Below are 23,574 nucleotides of genomic sequence, written 5' to 3' on the forward strand. Positions count from 1 at the left end.
CCTAAGATAGATAGTGGGGTACTTCTCCGGCAAGCCCCCCTCCCCTCTGCGGCTGGTTCTTCCTTAACTCCGGCGAGCCCCCCACCCCCTGAAAATCGACTGACCCAAAAGTCGATTCAGTCGACTGAAGTGTAGCTAAATCGGAGCAGCATTGCAAGCAAGAGCAATAGTGAGAGCAGCAGCGCGAGCAAGAGCAAGAGCAAGAGCAGACCAGGCAGGGGACCGAGAGCAAGAGCAGAGCAGCAGCAGCTCCTACTGGTGTGGACGTCGCCGCCGAGGGAGCGACGCCGTGGAGGAAGTGGCCGGCGACGCCGCGGTGGATGGAGTCACGCCGTATCGGCTCGGGACCGAGCACCGGCAGCACCGTGAGATCGAATCAAGAAGAAAATGCGGCGATTAGTGTACAACCTCTTTGGTGGCGCCGATTAGGCCGCAGAGGGGAGGTGAAAACGGCGGTGTGGGAATGGAGGTGGCGTGAAAGACGAGGGGAACATCGGGGCAGCTCCTTGGAGGTGGAGGATGGGGTGGCTGAACCGGTGGGACGACCAGATCGACGACGGATCCTCATCCGGTACGGTGGATGAGGGATGTCGAGGTGTTGCCGTGGATGACATCGTCGGGGAAGAGGCTCTGGCTGGGTGGCGGACGGAGGAGGGTGTGGGGCTTCGCGGTTTTTCCCGGCCTCGGTGTACGCATGGGTGGGTGGATGGGATGGTGTCACATCCCTAGCTTCTGGTACTGCCTGGTGTTTTGCATCTTGTTGCATCATGTTTAAATTCTATTTAAGTTGAAATGGGGATTGACCAAACCCTAGCATCAGAAAGAATTCAACTAGGTTTAGATAAAAAATATTTTCAATGAACCCAAAATGCCTTCCCAAATAAATACTATGAGTCGTAGAGTCTTGTTGTGATGCCATGTTGTACTTGCACATATCGAGCATATTGTGTGTATGATTGAAATGCTTGGTATGTGTGGGATCCGACAACCTAGTTGTTTATCCTTGGTAGCCTCTCTTATGGGGAAATGTAGTCTTGTGCTTCCATGAGCCATAGTAGTCCGCTACAGCCCGGTTCACCGGGGTCCTGCTAGCCCAGCAGTACTGCTCCGGAACACTTGACTGGCCGGCATGCGATTCACTTCGTTCCTGTGTCTGTCCCTTCGGGGAAATGTCACGCGGTGACATCCGGAGTCCTGCCTAGCCTGCTACAGCCCGGTTCACCGGAGTCCTGTTAGCCCAGAGCTACAGCCCGGAATCGCACGCTGCTGACCGACATGCTCGATGTTGATTCATGTCTGCATGTCCCCGTAAGTTAGTGCCACTTTGGATTCACGACTAGTCATGTCGGCCCGGGTTCTCTGTCATATGGATGCTAGCGACACTATCATATACGTGAGCCAAAAGGTGCAAACGGTCCCGGGCCATGGTAAGGCGACACCCGTGGGAATACCGTGCGTGAGGCCACAAAGTGATATGAGGTGTTACCGGCTAGATCGATGTGACTTGGAATCGGGGTCCTGACAGCTTTGGTATCAGAGCCTGACTGCCTGTAGGATTACCAAGCCAAACTGGTCGAAGTTGAGTCTAGAAGTGCTTTAGTTATATAAGGGAATTGATTGTGGAAGGGAACGTAAGGCTCTTTTTACTTCTTTACCTTATGCCCTTCTGATCTGAGTCATCCTCTTCTCTTCTACGGGGATTAAGAACTAGGCTTCTCATCTTTCTATCAGGATCATGTGTTACTACTCTATAGACTTGTAGGATTGTTGGATTTAAGCCCCAGTTCAGTTTCTACTACTTACGTGTGTTGTTAGGTGATCTCAGAACCTTGATATTGTGATATTAAGTGGTTATGCCACCAATTTGCAGGATGTCTCGAATCTCTTTGAGCATTTACAGTCGTTATGTTGTCCGAGTCATCCCAGGTTTCTAAACAATCTGATGCATTTGCAAATCCTTTCCCTATAGTTTTGATGTTCTTTTGGGCCAGGCTAATCACACTAATTGCTGAGTTTAGGTATTCTATTGCCTCGACATATATGTTGGAATTATTATTACGACCCTAGGTGTCTTAGAGGATCACCTAATAATCTAGCCATGTTTTGTGTTCCCAGTGTGATGATTTTGACCATCTTCCTCGAAAGCATCCCGTGATGTTATTAGTTAGTAGGCATTCTATTCCTAGGATTTTGAACCCGAGCTTCACCCTACTTACTTCATGTTGATAGTGTTTGCTAGTTCCTTTAGGATATTAGTAACCTTGCGATAGTCCTCGAGGTTCGTGGTTTATCATTCTTCCAATACCATGAACCAATATGGCAGAAGTTCCTTTGACCCAAAAGATCACAACCAGAGTGCTCTTGATGAGTTCTCCATTCTGCATTGTGAATCTGCCAGTCCTACCTTTCTGCATGGATTATCTGTGGAACTTGTTGACATACTAAATCTATGCATCCGCAACTCAGAAAACCATATGTCCCTTTGAGTTGTTTCTCTTTAGTTGTATTCTGACCTCTGTCTATCAATTGATAGTCAGGACTAGTTGTACATCCGTGTTATCGATGCATACTATCCTTGTGGTCCGTCAAGCCATTGTATTTCAGAATGACTAGGAGAAACAAACTCCATAACCTCGTCCATATCTAGGATTAGGTCAAAGCAATTGTATTCCGCAGACCAAAATGCCAATCCAGCTTTTGCTCTGCTCTACCTTGGAGCGTTACCATCTTTGTGTCAAGAGTGTCATGAGAATTGCACCACCTCTTATGAATTCTTGATACAGTGATACTTCTCGCCATCATTATTCATTCCTCGGTCCCGTGTTGTCACAACCGGAATACCGACAAGTGAACCGTGATGTGTGAAATCAATACTCTGAGCAACTCGTTGCTTGGTAGTTAATGGCAATACTCTCATTCTTAGCGTGCTGGTTATTGAATCATCATCCTACGATTGATCGTGCTACCTAGTCCTTATTTTTGGTGCACTCTTCAATCAATGAGTTAGGATTTTGTCAAACCTTTGCTCAGTTGATCATATCGTCTTGCCCTGAAAAGCAAGATTGTTCTCAAGCTTAGTAACATATCGGTGGTTCGTGATTTTCTGAATATCTTCTCAGAAGTATCACCAGGTTGCCACCTGACCGCTATGTTGAGCTCGTGATTAAATGGTTTTCCTATAAACCACTCTTTCTCCAAGAATCTGTGTTGGATACCTTGAGCTAGTTGGTTAAGCTAAACAACAACTTGGAGAGTTGGAAGATAAAAGCTTGCCTGACTTAGTTCTTTCCAAAGGATATCTCGTGTGTGTGTGTTTGTTGTAGAAAGATGATTTCTTCATCGATTGGTCCTCGTGATCAATTAATGGACCTATCATCTTAACCAAACTTTGATTTGAGTATGGGCTATTATCAAATCAAATCAGAACCAACGATGTTCGTAATGTTGTCTTACTCGTGGTTGATTCCTCGAGCATACACCATTACATCTTTTGGTCTGACCAATGCTATCATCATGTTCACATGAGGGTGGAAGTCCAGTGATATGGAAATTCCGATGAGTTGCTGTTGAGACCATCAGCAGCATTTTGTCTCCTCCATGATTCATGTTGAACATCCAGCTAGTGTTGGGAAATTGTGTAAGCATTTTCTTCATGCTATGTTCATGAAGTATATGTTTGGATGAAAGTAGTGACTTCCTCTAATTCACGTGCATTTGGTGTAAGTTGCCGCCGTGAATTCGAGAAAGCTTGTTTTTGCTTCCTCTGGAATCATCCCAAGTTAGTCACGCATATGTGCGAAGTACATTATGGTTGGATAGGTTGGCCGCCTCCACTCCGTATATGTTTCCTAGCACACCAAGCCACTGATTGATTTGCTCAAGGATAATAAGTTCTAAGTGCTAGTTCTGAAGGTACCAGACGGATTTGTACAAGATTCCGTTATCCTCGATGATGGTTCCCAACCAGAACTTGGTAGTGTTTCATTGTAAGACTACCATGTGAGCATGCTTGTCTGGGACAACGTGTTCACATGTTTGTAGCAGAACCAACTCATGTTTTGGAGCTTGCTATCATAGTTCATTCCCCGAGAATCTCGCAACGTCATCTCGTCGGTTTGTGTTGCAATTCTTCTTTTCATACATGTTGAGTCTGAAGTGTCCTGTTACCAACCAGATCTGAATCTCAGGCAGATATGATGGTTGGAACATTCCCAGCATCTGCATTTGGCTCCCAGCTTGCACCTGCCATTGTGCCATTGTGCTATGGTCTGAACTTCTAGTAATTGTTATTCAGGGTCATCTTCAAAAGTAGGCTTGCCATGGGTCCCATCTATTTCCAATGGTAAGCAAAAATCATCCTTTGTGTTGTCTTCAACAAGGTAGTCCACATCATCCACACTAGCCCAAGTATGCCATTCTTTTGAATTCTTTCAAACGATCAATTGTGAATTGCCTCAGGCTGGTATGACGAGTTCCAATGGTCTATGGATCAAAAGTAATTCTTTTTGCCACTTCAGTAAAAATCCTGCAAGTCACCTACCGTAAGGTGCCCCATTACGGAATCATGGCAATCAACTCCTCGCCACTCAGAAACCTTGCACCATCTTACTTAAGCGTTGTGCTTACCAAATTGAACCCTCGTCATATGTTACTATCCACCTCTCTCGATGTATGTGTTTGAGTATCAGATCAAGAGATGATCTAATGTCTCACTCCATGTGTTGATCCTGATTGCTCGATCTTCGAGGAGATCAATTCCTGTAGAGTTTCTCTCTGTCGTCATCATGCTGGATGAAGATCTCGCAAGCAAAGACGTCAAAATCAATTGGAGCAACAAATCAACATCTTCGAGAAGGGCTATTGGATCATGAAGATCGTGTTAGTTGTGACTCCTCTGACTTCTTACCTCACGTCCTTAATCTCGGGACGAGATTCTTGTTTAGTGGGGGTGAGTTGTCACATCCCTAGCTTCTGGTACTGCCTGGTGTTTTGCATCTTGTTGCATCATGTTTAAATTCTATTTAAGTTGAAATGGGGATTGACCAAACCCTAGCATCAGAAAGAATTCAACTAGGTTTAGATAAAAAATATTTTCAATGAACCCAAAATGCCTTCCCAAAGGTCACTAAATTAAATCATATAGTATTTCCATTTGGGCATTTAAATCCTATAAAATATATTAAATGCCCAAATAATCACAAACTGAATTGTTTACTGTTGGAAATATTCCAAACAGTGGCCACAGTCAGTTGCATGATTTTTGGAAATGCTCTGGTATTTTTTCTAAAGCCAAACACAATTACAGAAAATAGAAAACAAAAATAAATAAAACAGACAAGGAAAGGGCCTTACCTGACTTACCTGCCTGGCCCAACTCCTGTTCTGGCCCGGCCCACAGGGGCAACACCGTCTTCTTCCTCCTGCCAGGAGGAGAAGCAGCTGCGTGTCTGCACGCGCGCAACCGACGACGCCACCTCCTGCTCCAGCGCGACGCCCCGGCGCTTCCAGCCACACAAGTGAGATGCCCAGACCCCCTGGATTCCCCCCTCTCGGCGCTCTCTTGCCCCTCGCCTGGACCCCTCTCTCTCACCCACCCGAGCGCACCGGTCGCCACCATCGCCGACCACCACGGCCACAGCCGTCCCCGCGCCTCTCCGTGCTATTTGGGAAGGCATTTTCGGTTCATTGAAAATATTTTTTATCTAAACCTATTTGAATTATTTCTGATGCTAGGGTTTGGTCAATCCCCATTTCAACTTAAATAGAATTTAAACATGATGCGACAAGATGCAAAACACCAGGCAGTACCAGAAGCTAGGATGTGACAGATGGGAGTGGGGAACCATGGCTTACGGACGCGCTTGTCCGGAATGTGGGGTAAGTTACAAAAGTACCCCCACCGATTTGAGGCCGTTCTTTCGGTTCAGGGGTACCACGGGCATTTCGCGTGTCGGGATTTCACAGGAGGTGGGAGTTTTCGCACGCGTTGTAATTTTGGAATAGCAAGGCGCGGGTTGAGATGGAGGGAGATGTCGGAGCACAACGAGACAAAGATATATCTTAAATATTTTGGGCTAACAAGGCGCGGGTTGAAATTTCCGGACAAGTCTAACATGTACCGTACCAAATCAATTCGCACTACAAATGTCATTCAAAACTTTGAATTCATGGTATGTTCAATTAAAATATTTCGCTACGTGTGTAATGCATGCAACCTAGTACTCAAATGAACGTTTTAGTGCATTCCAAACGTATATACTACCGCGTCAATATGAACTAAATTTGAATTCGTTTCTCTATTTGAATAAGATCTACAATAATGATTGTTGTGAAGTCAAAGCGTTTGAATTCGTTTATCTGTTTTAATAAGATCTACAATCATCATTATTGTCAAGTTAAACCATCGTTTGTGTATTATCTTCACAGCACACCACATGATTAGTCTCGAGTTACATACGAACTATGTGTACTACATGAACTCGAACTCGATTTTTTGAATCCACTTTATGTTGATTTCAAATCATAGTACATTTCAAGCTCTAGCTAGATCTTCACAAACTAAACCATGTCTCATATGTATAATGTGTTTATCACGTTATGTATGGTGCCCCGCCCCCTACGCCCACAAGTATTTAGATGTGAGTTGCAAACACCACACATTACCAACAAATTCAAATAAAATGTGAGAATGTTCGATATATAGTATTGTTTAGATTGTTTGATATTTAGTTGTAAGCTGCAAATGCCACACATTATCACAAATTCAAATAAAATGTGAGATTGTTCGATGTAGTATGGGTTAGATTGTTCGACATTTAGGTGTGAGTTGCAAACGCCATGCATTATCACATCATGGTATAACATGTGCAAAACCACAACACGTGTATCACCGCTATATTCATGCATGCATATGTTTAAAACACTATGATCTCCTATTCAAATATATGAATCCACTTTCATATCAAATTATGATCTTTGTTAGTCTCTTACACCCACACAATCCTCTAACCTTTGTAGCTACCACTAACCTTCTCTCATGCATGCACATGCCCTCCCCCTCCCTCAGCATTCTATCCATCGCGCACATTCATTTTTCTTCTTCTTTAGGTCGTTCTCCCATAGTCTCCACAACTCCTTTCCGACACACACCGATCGATAAACCTCTTCAGCGATGTCTGCCTATAACATACACACGCACCTTCAATCTCCTCCTTTATGTGTCCTTGCCTCGTGTCTCTCATACGGTCCCACTCACGTGTAAACTCTCGCCCCTCTTTTCATCAATCTCACAACCGCACACTCCTCCCCCTATCTAGCTAGTAGCTGGGCCTCTCGCACCACCTCCTAGCTCCATTCTCTTTGTCTATCCGTCTCGTCGGGCCTTATTTGCCTCTAGCAAATGGACGTACACCGACCGATCTCCTGCTATACATATAGCTAGCTAGGTCCTTATAACTCATTTTCCCCACGCGTCGATCGATCTACCTCATTAGTTATGTCTCTCCCCTCCTTCGACAAACAACAATTGATCTACCGATCTACTTAGGTTTGCTTACCAAACACATGGTTCCCCTTCATCATCCATGGATGTGTCCCGACAGATCTATCACACACAGGCACACACAGAAACACATCCCCACTCTTATTGATAATATTGCAGTTGCACCCTCAGTTTGTCTAGTAGGCCTCTGCCACCATCTTCGAGAAGCAACTCCATCACCCATCCAGCACTCGACCCCTATCCCTCCCCCCTCTCTCTCCTCTCTCTCTCTATCCCATCCTATTTCTTGTCCTTCAGTTATGTATGGATGTCGACCGATCTCCCTCAAGACATAGCTGGGTCTCTCCTTCTCAACACATATACGAGTCGTTCTACCTCTATAGTTAGGCCTCTGCCTACCCCTCCCCCACCCCCTCGCACACACACACACACCCCGATACATCGAGCGCTCTAGTCATGCCTCCCTGCCAGACACAAACTTGACCTGTGCCCTCTGACGTTCCGGTAGGTAGGTCAGTTGCCCTATATCTTTGACTTGCACACACACACACACACACACAATTTCGATGGCTCTCTTCATCGATCTCGCACCCACCCACTTGATCCTCTCTTTGACTCTATCGATATCTATGACCCCTCCCTCTCTTCTCGTGGATTGCTCGACCCTCTATATATGATATGGATAGGCCTCCATTTCACACACATTGCATGCAAAATTTTGTTTGAGATGTCATCGACACATATTCCCACAAATACATTCACGAAATCAACCTCCCCCCCCCAAAAAACAAAAAACACTCACGAACGCACAAGACATTTGTCTATGTTTGTATCTCTCATACACACCCACGTAGGTGGGGGACGTGCACGAAGAGAAGAGGTGCACACACGTCGCACGTACTCCCGTCTCTTTCCCAACCACACCCACGCGGGTACACGGTGGAGCTCATTTCTGTACGAAAAGGCAGCCCACATGGTAACTTGACACGTGTACTGGTTGTCCACTAGATGGAGGGAGGATCGTCTACCACGGGTGAACAAACAAATTGCGAGTTGACGCGTTATGTTAAAAAAGAGGCAAACCATGTGGGGCCTACCTTAGAGGCAAGGCTCTATACACTGGAGTACTTTTGATGTGTCCCGTCAACTCACAGAACGAGGAGAAGCTTGCTTAGTACACCGTCTCCCCCGCCCACGGGCGCGGTGGCTCGCAGGATGAGGTGAAGTTTGCTTACTACGCCTTACACCCGCTCCCTCGCCCACGCGCGCGGTGGCTCGCAGGACGAGGAGAAAATTTTACTAGTACTCCCTCCGTTTACTCCTCGTCCCTACTACCTTGGTTAGAGAGATTATCATATTGTTTGGAATATATGTCCTTTAGTAGATTTCAATATGAACTACTAGTACATACTCCAAACACTGATGTATATAGACGTATTTTAGAGTGTAGATTCACTCATTTTGTTCCGTATGTAGTCCATATTGAAACAAACGTAATAGTACGCACTCTCCCTCGCCCCTCGACCCTCGCCACGTGGTGGACGTGCAGCAATTCATTCGGTCTCATATAGCCAGAACGATATATACTGCAGTACCATTATTGCTCGACTTCCCGAAGAGGCGAAGAGCCAATCACAAGGTTAATAGTTTGGAGATGCCAAGCGCAATGTTTATAGGAGAACGAGTAGTAGGTGCCACGTCATTTATAAATAAAGGTTTTTTTCTTCAGTGGCACGTACGCAATATAAATAGGTTCATATGGAGAGAAAAGGAAACCGCTCCACTATATACATAGGCAGGACGAGCCTACACGGTTGCTTGCTGGGGTTGCTCTCTTCAGTTTTCACACTCTCTCGCACAAAACCACTATGGACACATATCTAACATCCTGGCGGATCACGTCCGCCGGGGGAAGGGGTGGATGCTTAGTGTAGATGCGGTCACCGTCGCCGACGGCGAAAACCCACTGTCGACACGTCCCGATCAGGGGTCCCCGCCATTCTCTCTCACAAAGCCGGTGAGGTTGCCTTTGTCCATTGCTCACTGCCGCGACGTGGGTAGTTGCCTCCTCCCACCGCCCTCGTCTAGGTTGAGCTACGTCCCGACATCCCTCAGGTACAACTCCCTTTACAGCCGGCTTGCACCACTGCTCCAGCTGCCCACATCACTCCATGTGGATATTTCTCTACTTCTTTGCCCCGCACATACCTCTACTGGCTTCTACGTACTGTATTTGTGATGAGTTTATGTCTCATCAACTAGTCCCACTAATCTTATTCTAATCACGCTTCTTCAATTTCTTTGCCATAGGGATGCTCATCTCGATTTTGGTGAAACTGCACAAAATGATCCGATGGTCAAAGGGTTGCAAACTTCATTTCTTAGGAAGCGCCGACGTTGCCAGCAAATTAAAGCCTGGTTAGGGTTTACGGTTCAAGGGCTAGGAACTGCATGGATCGTTTTTTTCTTTAGTTGTCTCTGTTTCAATGGCTAGGGACTGCATGTGTAGTAGTAGTACTGTACGCCTTACGCCCGCTCCCTCGCCCACGCTTGCGGTGGCTCGCAGGACGAGGAGAAAATTTTACTACTCACTCTGTTTACTCCTCGTCCCTACTACCTTGGTTAGAGAGATTATCATATTGTTTGGAATATATGTGTCCTTTAGTATATTTCAATATGAACTACTAGTACATACTCCAAACACTGATGTATATAGACGTGTTTTAGAGTGTAGATTCACTCATTTTGCTCCGTATGTAGCATAAAGTTGAGACACTTATTTTGGAACGGAGGGAGTACATATTTGCTATGATCTGTCAATCATTGAGATGCAATAGCATACATGTTATTCTCCTTTGTATTTGATGAAATGTTGCAACGGGCAACCTTGGACGCTGATGGGGAACGTAGTAATTTCAAAAATTTCCCTACGCACACGCAAGATCATGGTGATGCATAGCAACAAGAGGGGAGAGTGTTGTCCACGTACCCTCGTAGACCGAAAGCGGAAGCGTTAACACAACGCGGTTGATGTAGTCGTACGTCTTCATGATCCGACCGATCAACTACCGAACGCACAACACCTCCGAGTTCAGCACACGTTCAGCTCGATGACGTCCCTCGAACTCTGATCCAGCCGAGTGTTGAGGGAGAGTTTCGTCAGCACGACGGCATGGTGACGATGATGATGTTCTACCGACGCATGGCTTCGCCTAAGCTCCGCTACGATATTATCGAGGTGTAATATGGTGGAGGGGGCACCGCACACGGCAAAAATATCGTATATCAATTGTGTGTCTAGAGGTGCCCCCTGCCCCCGTATATAAAGGTGCAAGGGGGAGGCCGCCGACCTAGGAGGAGAGGCGCGCCTAGGAGGAGTCCTAGTCCTACCGGGAGTAGGACTCCCCCCTTCCCATGTTGGACTAGGAGTGGAAGAGGGGAAGAGGTGGAGGGGAGGAAGGAAGGGGGGACGCCGCCCCCCTCTCCTTGTCCTATTCGGACTGGGGGGGAAGGGGGGCACGACCCTGCCCTAGCCTCCTCTCCTCTCTTCCACCTAGGCCCAATAAGGCCCATTAAGTTACCGGGGGGTTCCGGTAACCTCCCAGTACTCCGGAAAAATCCCGATTTCACCCAGAACACTTCCGATGTCCAAACATAGGCTTCCAATATATCAATCTTTATGTCTCGACCATTTCGAGACTCCTCGTCATGTCCGTGATCACATCCGGGACTCCGAACAACCTTCGGTACATCAAAACATATAAACTCATAATATAACTGTCATCGTAACGTTAAGCGTGCGGACGCTACGGGTTCGAGGACTATGTAGACATGACCGAGACACCTCTCCGGTCAATAGCCAATAGCGGAACCTGGATGCTCATATTGGTTTCCACATATTCTACGAAGATCTTTATCGGTCAGACCGCATAACAACATACGTTGTTCCCTTTGTTATCGGTATGTTACTTGCCCGAGATTCGATCGTCGGTATCTCGATACCTAGTTCAATCTCGTTACCGGCAAGTCTCTTTACTCGTTCCGTAATACATCATCCCGCAACTAACTCATTAGTTACAATGCTTGCAAGGCTTATAGTGATGTGCATTACCGAGTGGGCCCAGAGATACCTCTCCGACAATCGGAGTGACAAATCCTAATCTCGAAATACGCCAACCCAACAAGTACCTTTGGAGACACCTGTAGAGCACCTTTTTAATCACCCAGTTACATTGTGACGTTTGGTAGCACACAAAGTGTTCCTCCGGTAAACGGGAGTTGCATAATCTCATAGTCATAGGAACATGTATAAGTCATGAAGAAAGCAATAGCAACATACTAAACGATCGAGTGCTAAGCTAACGGAATGGGTCAAGTCAATCACGTCATTCTCCTAATGAGGTGATCCCGTTAATCAAATGACAACTCATGTCTATGGTTAGGAAACATAACCATCTTTGATTAACGAGCTAGTCAAGTAGAGGCATACTAGTGACACTCTGTTTGTCTATGTATTCACACATGTATTATGTTTCCGGTTAATACAATTCTAGCATGAATAATAAACATTTATCATGATATAAGGAAATAAATAATACTTTATTATTGCCTCTAGGGCATATTTCCTTCAGTCTCCCACTTGCACTAGAGTCAATAATCTAGATTACATAGTAATGATTCTTACACCCATGGAGTCTTGGTGCTGATCATGTTTTGCTCGTGGAAGAGGCTTAGTCAACGGGTCTGCAACATTCAGATCCGTATGTATCTTGCAAATTTCTATGTCTCCCACCTGGACTAAATCCCAGATAAAATTGAAGCGTCTTTTGATGTGCTTGGTTCTCTTGTGACATCTGGATTCCTTTGCTAAGGCAATTGCACCAGTATTGTCACAAAAGATTTTCATTGGTCCCGATGCACTAGGTATGACACCTAGATCGGATATGAACTCCTTCATCCAGACTCCTTCATTTGCTGCTTCTGAAGCAGCTATGTACTCCGCTTCACACGTAGATCCCGCCACGACACTTTGCTTAGAACTGCACCAACTGACAGCTCCACCGTTCAATGTAAAACGTATCCGGTTTGTGATTTAGAATCATCCGGATCAGTGTCAAAGCTTGCATCAACGTAACCACTTACGATGAGCTCTTTGTCACCTCCATAAATGAGAAACATATCCTTAGTCCTTTTCAGGTATTTCAGGATGTTCTTGACCACTATCTAGTGATCCACTCCTGGATTACTTTGGTACCTCCCTGCTAAACTTATAGCAAGGCACACATCAGGTCTGGTACACATTATTGCATACATGATAGAGCCTATGGCTGAAGCATAGGGAACATCTTTCATCTTCTCTCTATCTTCTGCAGTGGTCGGGCATTGAGTCTTACTCAATCTCACACCTTGTAGTGCAGGCAAGAACCCTTTCTTTGCTTGATCCATTTTGAACTTCTTCAAAACTTTGTCAAGGTATGTGCTTTGTGAAAGTCCAATTAAGCGTCTTGATCTATCTCTATAGATCTTGATGCCTAATATATATGCAGCTTCACCGAGGTCTTTCATTGAAAAACTCTTATTCAAGTATCCCTTTATGCTATCCAGAAATTCTATATCATTTCCACTCAGCAATATGTCATCCACATATAATATCAGAAATGCTACTGAGCTCCCACTCACTTTCTTGTAAATACAGGCTTCTCCAAAAGTCTGTATAAAACCAAATGCTTTGATCACACTATCAAAGCGTTTATTCCAACTCCGAGAGGCTTGCACCAGTCCATAAATGGATCGCTGGAGCTTGCACACTTTGTTAGCTCCCTTTGGATCGATAAAACCTTCCGGTTGCATCATATACAACTCTTCTTCCAGAAATCCATTCCGGAATGCAGTTTTTACATCCATTTGCCAAATTTCATAATCATAAAATGCGGCAATTGCTAACATGATTCGGACAGACTTAAGCATCGCTACGGGTGAGAAGGTCTCATCGTAGTCAATCCCTTGAACTTGTCGAAAACCTTTCGCAACAAGTCGAGCTTTATAGACAGTAACATTACCATCAGCGTCAGTCTTCTTCTTGAAGATCCATTTATTTTCAATGGCTTGCCGACCATCGGGCAAGTCAACGAAAGTCCATACTTTTTTCTCATACATGGATCCCATCTCGGATTTCATGGCCTCAAGCCATTTTGCGGAATCTGGGCTCACCATCGCTTCTTCATAGTTCGTAGGTTCGTCATGGTCTAGTAATATAACCTCCAGAACAGGATTACCATACCACTCTAGTGCGGATCTTAATCTGGTTGACCTACGAGGTTCAGTAATAACTTGATCTGAAGTTTCATGATCATTATCATTAACTTCCCCACTAATTGGTGTAGGTGTCGCAGAAACTGGTTTCTGTGATGATCTACTTTCCAATAAGGGAGCAGGTACAGTTACCTCATCAAGTTCTACTTTCCTCCCACTCACTTCTTTCGAGAGAAACTCCTTCTCTAGAAAGGATCCATTCTTAGCAACGAATGTCTTGCCTTCGGATCTGTGATAGAAGGTGTACCCACAGTCTCCTTTGGGTATCCTATGAAGACACATTTTTCCGATTTAGGTTCGAGCTTATCAGGTTGAAGTTTCTTCACATAAGCATCGCAACCCCAAACTTTAAGATACGACAACTTTGGTTTCTTGCCAAACCATAGTTCATAAGGTGTCGTTTCAACGGATTTTGATGGTGCCCTATTTAGAGTGAATGCAGCCGTCTCTAAAGCATAACCCCAAAACGATAGCGGTAAATCAGTAAGAGACATCATAGATCGCACCATATCTAGTAAAGTACGATTACGACGTTCGGACACACCATTACGCTGTGGTGTTCCGGGTGGCATGAGTTGCGAAACTATTCCGCATTGTTTCAAATGTAGGCCAAACTCGTAACTCAAATATTCTCCTCCACGATCTGATCGTAGAAACTTTATTTTCTTGTTACGATGGTTTTCAACTTCACTCTGAAATTCTTTGAACTTTTTAAATGTTTCAGACTTATGTTTCATTAAGTAGATATACTCATATCTGCTCAAATCATCTGTGAAGGTGAGAAAATAACGATATCCGCCACGAGCCTCAATATTCATCGGACCACATACATCTGTATGTATGATTTCCAGTAAATCTGTTGCTCTCTCCATAGTTCCGGAGAACGGTGTTTTAGTCATCTTGCCCATGAGGCACGGTTCGCAAGTACCAAGTGATTCATAATCAAGTGATTCCAAAAGTCCATCAGTATGGAGTTTCTTCATGCGCTTTACACCGATATGACCTAAATGGCAGTGCCACAAATAAGTTGCACTGTCATTGTCAACTCTGCATCTTTTGGCTTCGACATTATGAATATGTGTATCACTACTATCGAGATTCATTAAAAATAGACCACTCTTCAAGGGTGCATGACCATAAAAGATATTATTCATATAAATAGAACAACCATTATTCTCTGATTTAAATGAATAACCGTCTCGCATTAAACAAGATCCAGATATAATTTTCATGCTCAACGCTGGCACCAAATAACAATTATTTAGGTCTAATACTAATCCCGAAGGTAGATGTAGAGGTAGCGTGCCGACCGCGATCACATCGACTTTGGAACCATTTCCCATGCACATCGTCACCTCGTCCTTAGCCAATCTTCGCTTAATCCGTAGCCCCTGTTTCGAGTTGCAAATATTAGCAACAGAACCAGTATCAAATACCCAGGTGCTACTGCGAGTATTAGTAAGGTACACATCAATAACATGTATATCACATATACCTTTGTTAACCTTTCCATCCTTCTTATCCGCCAAATACTTGGGGCATTTCCGCTTCCAGTGACCAGTATGCTTGCAGTAGAAGCACTCAGTTTCAGGCTTAGGTCCAGACTTGGGTTTCTTCTCCTGAACAGCAACTTGCTTGCTGTTCTTCTTGAAGTTCCCCTTCTTCTTCCCTTTGCCCTTTTCTTGAAACTAGTGGTTTTACTGACCATCAACACTTGATGCTCCTTTTTGATTTCTACCTCCGCTACCTTTTGCATTGCAAAGAGCTCGGGAATTGTCTTATTCATCCCTTGCATGTTATAGTTCATCACGAAGCTCTTGTAGCTTGGTGGCAGTGATTGAAGAATTCTGTCAATGACGCTAACATCCGGAAGATTAACTCCCAGTTGAATCAAGTGATTATTATACCCAGACATTTTGAGTATATGCTCACTGACAGAACTATTCTCTTCCATCTTGCAGCTGTAGAACTTATTGGAGACTTCATATCTCTCAATCCGGGCATTTGCTTGAAATATTAACTTCAACTCCTGGAACATCTCATATGCTCCATGACGTTCAAAACGTCGTTGAAGACCCGGTTCTAAGCCGTAAAGCATGGCACACTGAACTATCGAGTAGTCATCAGCTTTGCTCTGCCAGACGTTCATAACTTCTGGTGTTGCTCTTGCAGGAGGCCTGGCACCTAGCGGTGCTTCCAGGACGTAATTCTTCTGTGCAGCAATGAGGATAATCCTCAAGTTACGGACCCAGTCCGTGTAATTGCTACCATCATCTTTCAACTTTGCTTTCTCAAGGAACGCATTAAAATTCAACGGAACAACAGCACGGGCCATTTATCTACAATTAACATAGACAAGCAAGATACTATCAGGTACTAAGTTCATGATAAATTTAAGTTCTATTAATCATATTACTTAAGAACTCCCACTTAGATAGACATCCCTCTAATCATCTAAGTGATTACGTGATCCAAATCAACTAAACCATGTCCGATCATCACGTGAGATGGAGTAGTTTCAATGGTGAACATCACTATGTTGATCATATCTACTATATGATTCACGCTCGACCTTTCGGTCTCCGTGTTCCGAGGCCATATCTGCATATGCTAGGCTCGTCAAGTTTAACCTGAGTATTCCGCGTGTGCAACTGTTTTGCACCCGTTGTATTTGAACGTAGAGCCTATCACACCCGATCATCACGTGGTGTCTCAGCACGAAGAACTTTCGCAACGGTGCATACTCAGGGAGAACACTTTTATCTTGAAATTTTAGTGAGAGATCCTCTTATAATGCTACCGTCAATCAAAGCAAGATAAGATGCATAAAAGATTAACATCACATGCAATCAATATAAGTGATATGATATGGCCATCATCATCTTGTGCTTGTGATCTCCATCCCCGAAGCACCGACATGATCACCATCATCACCGGCGCGACACCTTGATCTCCATCGTAGTATCGTTGTCGTCTCGCCAACTTATTGCTTTTACGACTATCGCTACCGCTTAGTGATAAAGTAAAACAATTACATGGCGATTGCATTGCATACAATAAAGCGACAACCATATGGCTCCTGCTAGTTGCCGATAACTCGGTTACAAAACATGATCATCTCATACAATAAAATATAGCATCATGTCTTGACCATATCACATCACAACATGCCCTGCAAAAACAAGTTAGACGTCCTCTACTTTGTTGTTGCAAGTTTTACGTGGCTGCTACGGGCTTAGCAAGAACCGTTCTTACCTACGCATCAAAACCACAATGATAGTTTGTCAAGTTGGTGCTGTTTTAACCTTCGCAAGGACCGGGCGTAGCCACACTCGGTTCAACTAAAGTGAGAGAGACAGACACCCACCAGTCACCTTTAAGCAATGAGTGCTCGCAACAGTGAAACCAGTCTCGCGTAAGCGTACGCGTAATGTCGGTCCGGGCCGCTTCATCTCACAATAGCGCTGAACCAAAGTATGACATGCTGGTAAGCAGTATGACTTATATCGCCCACAACTCACTTGTGTTCTACTCGTGCATAGCATCAACGCATAAAACCTGGCTCGGATGCCACTGATGGGGAACGTAGTAATTTCTAAAATTTCCCTACGCACACGCAAGATCATGGTGATGCATAGCAACGAGAGGGGAGAGTGTTGTCCACGTACCCTCGTAGACCGAAAGCGGAAGCGTTAACACAACGCGGTTGATGTAGTCGTACGTCTTCATGATCGGACCGATCAAGTACCGAACGCACGACACCTCCGAGTTCAGCACACGTTCAGCTCGATGACGTCCCTCGAACTCTGATCCAGCCGAGTGTTGAGGGAGAGTTTTGTCAGCACGATGGTGTGGTGACGATGATGATGTTCTACCGACGCAGGGCTTCGCCTAAGCTCCGCTACGATATTATCGAGGTGTAATATGGTGGAGGGGGGCACCGCACACGGCTAAAATATCGTATATCAATTGTGTGTCTAGAGGTGCCCCCTGCCCCCGTATATAAAGGTGCAAGGGGGAGGCCGCCATCCTAGGAGGAGAGGCGTGCCTAGGAGGAGTCCTACTCCTACCGGGAGTAGGACTCCCCCCCTTTCCATGTTAGACTAGGAGTGGAAGAGGGGAAGAGGTGGAGGGGAGGAAGGAAGGGGGGGCGCCGCCCCCCTCTCCTTGTCCTATTCGGACTGGGGGGGGGAAGGGGGGCGCGGCCCTGCCCTAGCCTCCTCTCCTCTCTTCCACCTAGGCCCAATAAGGCCCATTAAGTTACCAGGGGGTTCCGGTAACCTCCCGGTACTCCGGAAAAATCCCGATTTCACCCGGAACACTTCCGATGTCCAGACATAGGCTTCCAATATATCAATCTTTATGTCTCGACCATTTCGAGACTCCTCGTCATGTCCGTGATCACATCCGGGACTCCGAACAACCTTCGGTACATCAAAACATATAAACTCATAATATAACTGTCATAGTAACGTTAAGCGTACGGATCCTACGGGTTCGAGAAATATGTAGACATGACCGAGACACCTCACCGGTCAATAACCAATAGCGGAACCTGGATGCTCATATTGGTTCCCACATATTCTACGAAGATCTTTATCGGTCAGACCACATAACAACATACGTTGTTCCCTTTGTCATCGGTATGTTACTTGCCTGAGATTCGATCGTCGGTATCTTGATACCTAGTTCAATCTCGTTACCGGCAAGTCTCTTTACTCGTTCCGTAATACATCATCCCGCAACTAACTCATTAGTTACAATGCTTGCAAGGCTTATAGTGATGTGCATTACCGAGTGGGCCCAGAGATACCTCTCCGACAATCGGAGTGACAAATCCTAATCTCGAAATACGCCAACCCAACAAGTACCTTTGGAGACACCTGTAGAGCACCTTTATAATCACCCAGTTACGTTGTGACGTTTGGTAGCACACAAAGTGTTCCTCCGGTAAACGGGAGTTGCATAATCTCATAGTCATAGGAACATGTATAAGTCATGAAGAAAGCAATAGCAACATACTAAACGATCGAGTGCTAAGCTAACGGAATGGGTCAAGTCAATCACGTCATTCTCCTAATGAGGTGATCCCGTTAATCAAATGACAACTCATGTCTATGGCTAGGAAACATAACCATCGTTGATTAATGAGCTAGTCAAGTAGAGGCATACTAGTGACACTCTGTTTGTCTATGTATTCACACATGTATTATGTTTCCGGTTAATACAATTCTAGCATGAATAATAAACATTTATCATGATATAAGGAAATAAATAATACTTTATTATTGCCTCTAGGGCATATTTCCTTCAGACGCAAGATACATGTAACAGAAGCTGGAAGCTTCATAGCATTGTACTCTCTCGCTGATAAATTACAGTACGTACTATACAAGTAGTACTATGTAAAGAGTTAGGTGTCGCACGGTGTCCAGAAAATATGGTGATAGTGTGAGGTGGGCCATGTAATCACTGAGCCTGCGTGTTTTCACTGCTCTTGCACTCCTCCGCCGTAAGAATGGAGAAAATTGTAATCTAGTAGTACCTCCTTTCGCTGAAAGCATGGGACATCCAGCAGTCCTACCACCTCAGTAATAATGACCAATGAGCCGTCAAATCACATAGACCCAGCAGTAAGTTGGACGGACGAAGCAACCATCACTCTTGAATCCGCTTCTCCCTTCAATGCAGGTGCCAGTGAGAGGTCGCGTCCGCTCTGCCCGGGCATGAATGCGGCACCGATTCTTTGGAGCGGCGCTGACCGTTTCGGGCGGGAAGTGCGCGCGGGCGATGGAGGGACTTTGGGTGGGCCAGGCTGGTCAGGAGCGGGTGTGGCAGCTGTCCGCCTGTCCCTACCGGACGCCCAGAAACGAGAGGATGCACCGACTCTTGCGGCTAAAATCGTACACTACACACCATCTCTGTGTAGGAGTAGGTCGATCTATCGCTCTCTCTAACACACACATGCTGTTAAACACACACACGCACACGCACACACAGGTTCATAGAATAGGGAAATCGTGCGTGTGCGAAGCCACATGAAGTGAGATACAAATGGAGTACGTACAAGAAGAGAAGAGGCATCTCTTAGTTGTTTGGATTAATTGTTGCGTTTAGAGACAGAAATCAGGGCTTTGATTGGAGGAATGACCGGTCAAGTTTCTCCTTCTCCTCCAATCTGCTTGCACCTTGGTCCCGCTGCACCTTCTAACGTGACTTATTACACCTAGACGGAGGGAGTCGTACGAGATACGGTGGCACACCGACTTAGGTCGAATACAAGTGCCCAAAATTGTGTGCATGTTACAATAAGGATTCACTAAAAATAGTACGTGAGCGAACAGAGGGATCAATTGGACAGTGTTCCCGAGCAGTAGCGAGATTTGTGAGGTAAGATACACCGCTGGCACTTTTAATTTTTCTTATTAATTTGTTTGTTTCACTGTCGGGTGGTAGGTGCGACATATGCCAACGGATGGCTTATCATGGTGGGAGCCAGTAAAACATCGCCGGTGCCTGGAAATGGGATGAGGCGAAGACATGCACGCCGGCGGATCTTACCCAGGTTCGGGGCTCTCCGTGGAGATAACACCCCTAGTCCTGCTCTACGGGGTCTCCGCATGGTCACTAGATCTATACAAGTAGCTACAAGCGCTCCTGGAGCTGTTTGGCTAGAGGAAGAAGAAGGGCAAGGCTAGGTCTCCTTTTCTCTCTATGTGGTGTGTGGAATTCTATGAGATCAACCCTTTGCATGGGTGTCCCGGGGGGTTTATATAGGCCTACCCTCCAGGGGTACAATGGTAATCCGGCTGGGCGCGGGTCCCAGCCGTCAGCGTCTATGCACGCCGGCTTCTCCGCCGGTCATTGGGGCCTGCCGACTGGTGGGTCCCGCCGGCTGCCGGCCTCTTGGCCGACAGGCCGGCCCCACCGCTTGGGGGCTTTGTCGGCGGCTGGTTACTATTGCCTCGCCTCGGATGATGAGAGCTTTGTTGAGGTAAGCGTGGCTATAGTGTCGCCGCCTTGCGGACTCTCACTGTAGCCTTACCTCGTCTTGTCTCCTTAATGAGGCACATGTTTCGAGGGAGGGAGGTAGCCGGCTATTGGGAGCCGGCCACACCCCTGGCCGACTAGAGGAGGCGAGGTCGCCTTCGGGTGTCTCTCTGGCAAAAGGGGCCCGCCGCCTACGGGCCGTACTGGTGCCTGTCGTGGGTGACATCGAGGCCAAGACGGCTACAGTTCCGCGCCGGATGGGGGATGGCTGGCCCGTACAGCGCCCTGTGGCCATGCCTGTTCCGGGATTCGGGGGTAGTGGGATGTACTGCGGCCACGCCCCATCCTATCGCCGTTATGTGGGTACAGTCTTAGTGGGTGCAGTCTTGGCCAGCTTCTGGGAGCCGGCTTTCTTCATGGCCGGCTTCTGGGAGTCGGTCCTGGGGATAGCCGGCCGGGGGAAGGCGGCCCTATGCTTTGTATGCTTGAAGGCTTGAATGGCCTGATAGTTTTTCGAAGAGCCAGGGGGAGTCGGTTAGGCTACCCGTGGCCATTTACTCCGACAGTAGTCCCCGAAGCTGGTTGGGCTTCGAGGCTGAGAGGAGGTCGAGGAGCTCGGTCAGCTTCTTATCTTGACGAGCCAGCAGCTGGGAGCCGGCTTCGGTTGGGCACGCCGTCTTCGCGAAATTTTTAAAGTCGGAAGGGGGAAGTCCTTTGGCGCGTGCATCGGGCCGCGGGCCGGTCTCTTGCCGCCTGCGAACCACGTGGCGTCCCTTGGCTGAAAAGAGCGTGCCAACCCACGCGTGCGACAAGACGTCGCCGCAGGCCGAGGGCCCACCACTCCAATGCCTGGGCCCAGGCGCGGATTCTTTGTAGCAAAAATCTGTCCGCACGTCTTCCGGCGGTGGTTTCCGCACGCCGTTAGGGCACAGTAATCGCGGGTTAATCCCACGTTCCTCCCCACGCCTCGCTGCCGCGGCTTCGCCGCACGAGGCTATAAGTAGGGGGAGGAGGGGAAGCGGCAGGCGCTCGCACGCTCCTCTCCTCTCCGCCATCTTCTTCCTCCTGCTTTCTCTCGCAGCAGCGCCTCGCCGCCGCGCCGTCCCACCAATTTTCACTCCGTCCTGCAGCTTTGCCGCCGCAGGGCCGTGCTTTCTCCGCCGCCGCACTCTTCCTCGTTAGCTTCTCGCCACCATGCAGTACGGCGGGGACTAGGACGGCTCCAACGTCGATATGTACCACATTGAGTTCCTCCGCAAGACGCGGCGGTTGCCCGGCGCAGACCAGGTGCGGGCCCGTCTCGCACCTGCGAAGGAGATCACGCCGGCGCCGGAGGAAGGCAAGCGGGTAGTCTTCCGCTCGCACTTCCTGCGCGGCATCGGCTTGCCGGCGAGCGCTTTCTTCCGCTCCTTCCTCGACTTCTATCAACTCCAGCCGCATCACCTCACTCCGAACACGGTGGTGCTGCTGTGCGCCTTCGTCACATTGTGCGAAGGCTTTCTTGGTGTTCTCCCCACCCTCGAGCTCTGGGGGGAGTTCTTCCAATCGAAGCTAGGCACCCGCATGCAGGGCGTGCCGGCCCAGAGCGGCGCCTTCATCGTGATACGGAGGCCGGCGGCCGACAACCCCTTCCCCGTCATCACGTTAATCCAGTCAGTTAAGCTCTGGCAGAAGTCATATTTCTACGTGAAGAACGTCGCCCTACAAGGCGACTACGTCAACTTGCCGGCTTACGTAGCCGGCCCGCCGGCTGGGAGGCGGCCCCAGTGATCCTATCGGGCCGTGACGCTATCGCAGGCTGGAGCGGTGGCCGTCGCCCGACTGCGGGTGATGATTCAGTCGAAGGGCCTGGCTGGATCCAACTTGCTGGCCGCCTTCGTCGCGCGCCGGGTGCTTCCGCTTCAGAGCCGCCCTCACCTGATCTGTCAGATGAGCGGCCAACTCGATCCAAGTCGGATGTGCACCAAGGACATGCCGCATGAAGAGGTGGCCCATATGGTGAATTATATTGCGAACTGCAAGCTCTCCGCGGAGTGGCGGTTTGGCAAGGAGCCATACTCCCGTGCACATCCGGCGCCCATGATATGTTCTCTTTTTCTCTTTCTTCTCTTAGTTTTGTCATTGAGTTCCTCTTCGCCGACTCTGACCAGTCGGCACGTCTTGGCAGAGCCCTCTCCTTCGACCGGCAACTGGGTCGGAGACGGAGCACCGATTCCTCCCCGACCAGGCGGAGCATGACCTGGAGGACCACAACTTGGGGGCGGCCGCCATGGATGAAAACACCGAGGCGGGTGGCGGCGAAGCCGGCGGCGAAGCAGGAGGCTCCGGGCTCGGAGCTAGCTTCGACGACTGGCCAGATGACGACGAGGCGGAAATCGTCCCACGCCGCCAGCCGGCGCCCGGCCACGGCGCAGGTTCCTCCGCCGCGCCGCCTGCTCGAGGCGGCGGGCAAAAGCGCCGGGCCGCCTGCTCGGGGCGGCGGGCAAAAGCGCCGGGCCGCGTCGGGCTTGTTCGACAGTCGGCCGAAGAAGCCCAAGGGCGGAGCGGCGGCGACCAGGCGGGATGAGGCGGCCGCGAAGGCGGCCCGTTTCCGCAAGGTGGTGAAGCAGCCGCAGAAGGTGTCGGCGTAAGTGTATATTCCTTTGTACATTCTTTCTTCTTTTCTTGGTGATTCCCAAATCCTTGTCCTTTCTCAAAAATCAGGGCTTCCCTTTCGCTCGAGCGGGTTGCTGCCGCCTCCGTCGTTGGATCGCCGGGAGGATCCGGGAGCA

The sequence above is a fragment of the Triticum aestivum genome, chromosome 7D (genome assembly GCF_018294505.1).
Source record: "Triticum aestivum cultivar Chinese Spring chromosome 7D, IWGSC CS RefSeq v2.1, whole genome shotgun sequence".
Lineage (NCBI taxonomy): Eukaryota > Viridiplantae > Streptophyta > Magnoliopsida > Poales > Poaceae > Triticum > Triticum aestivum.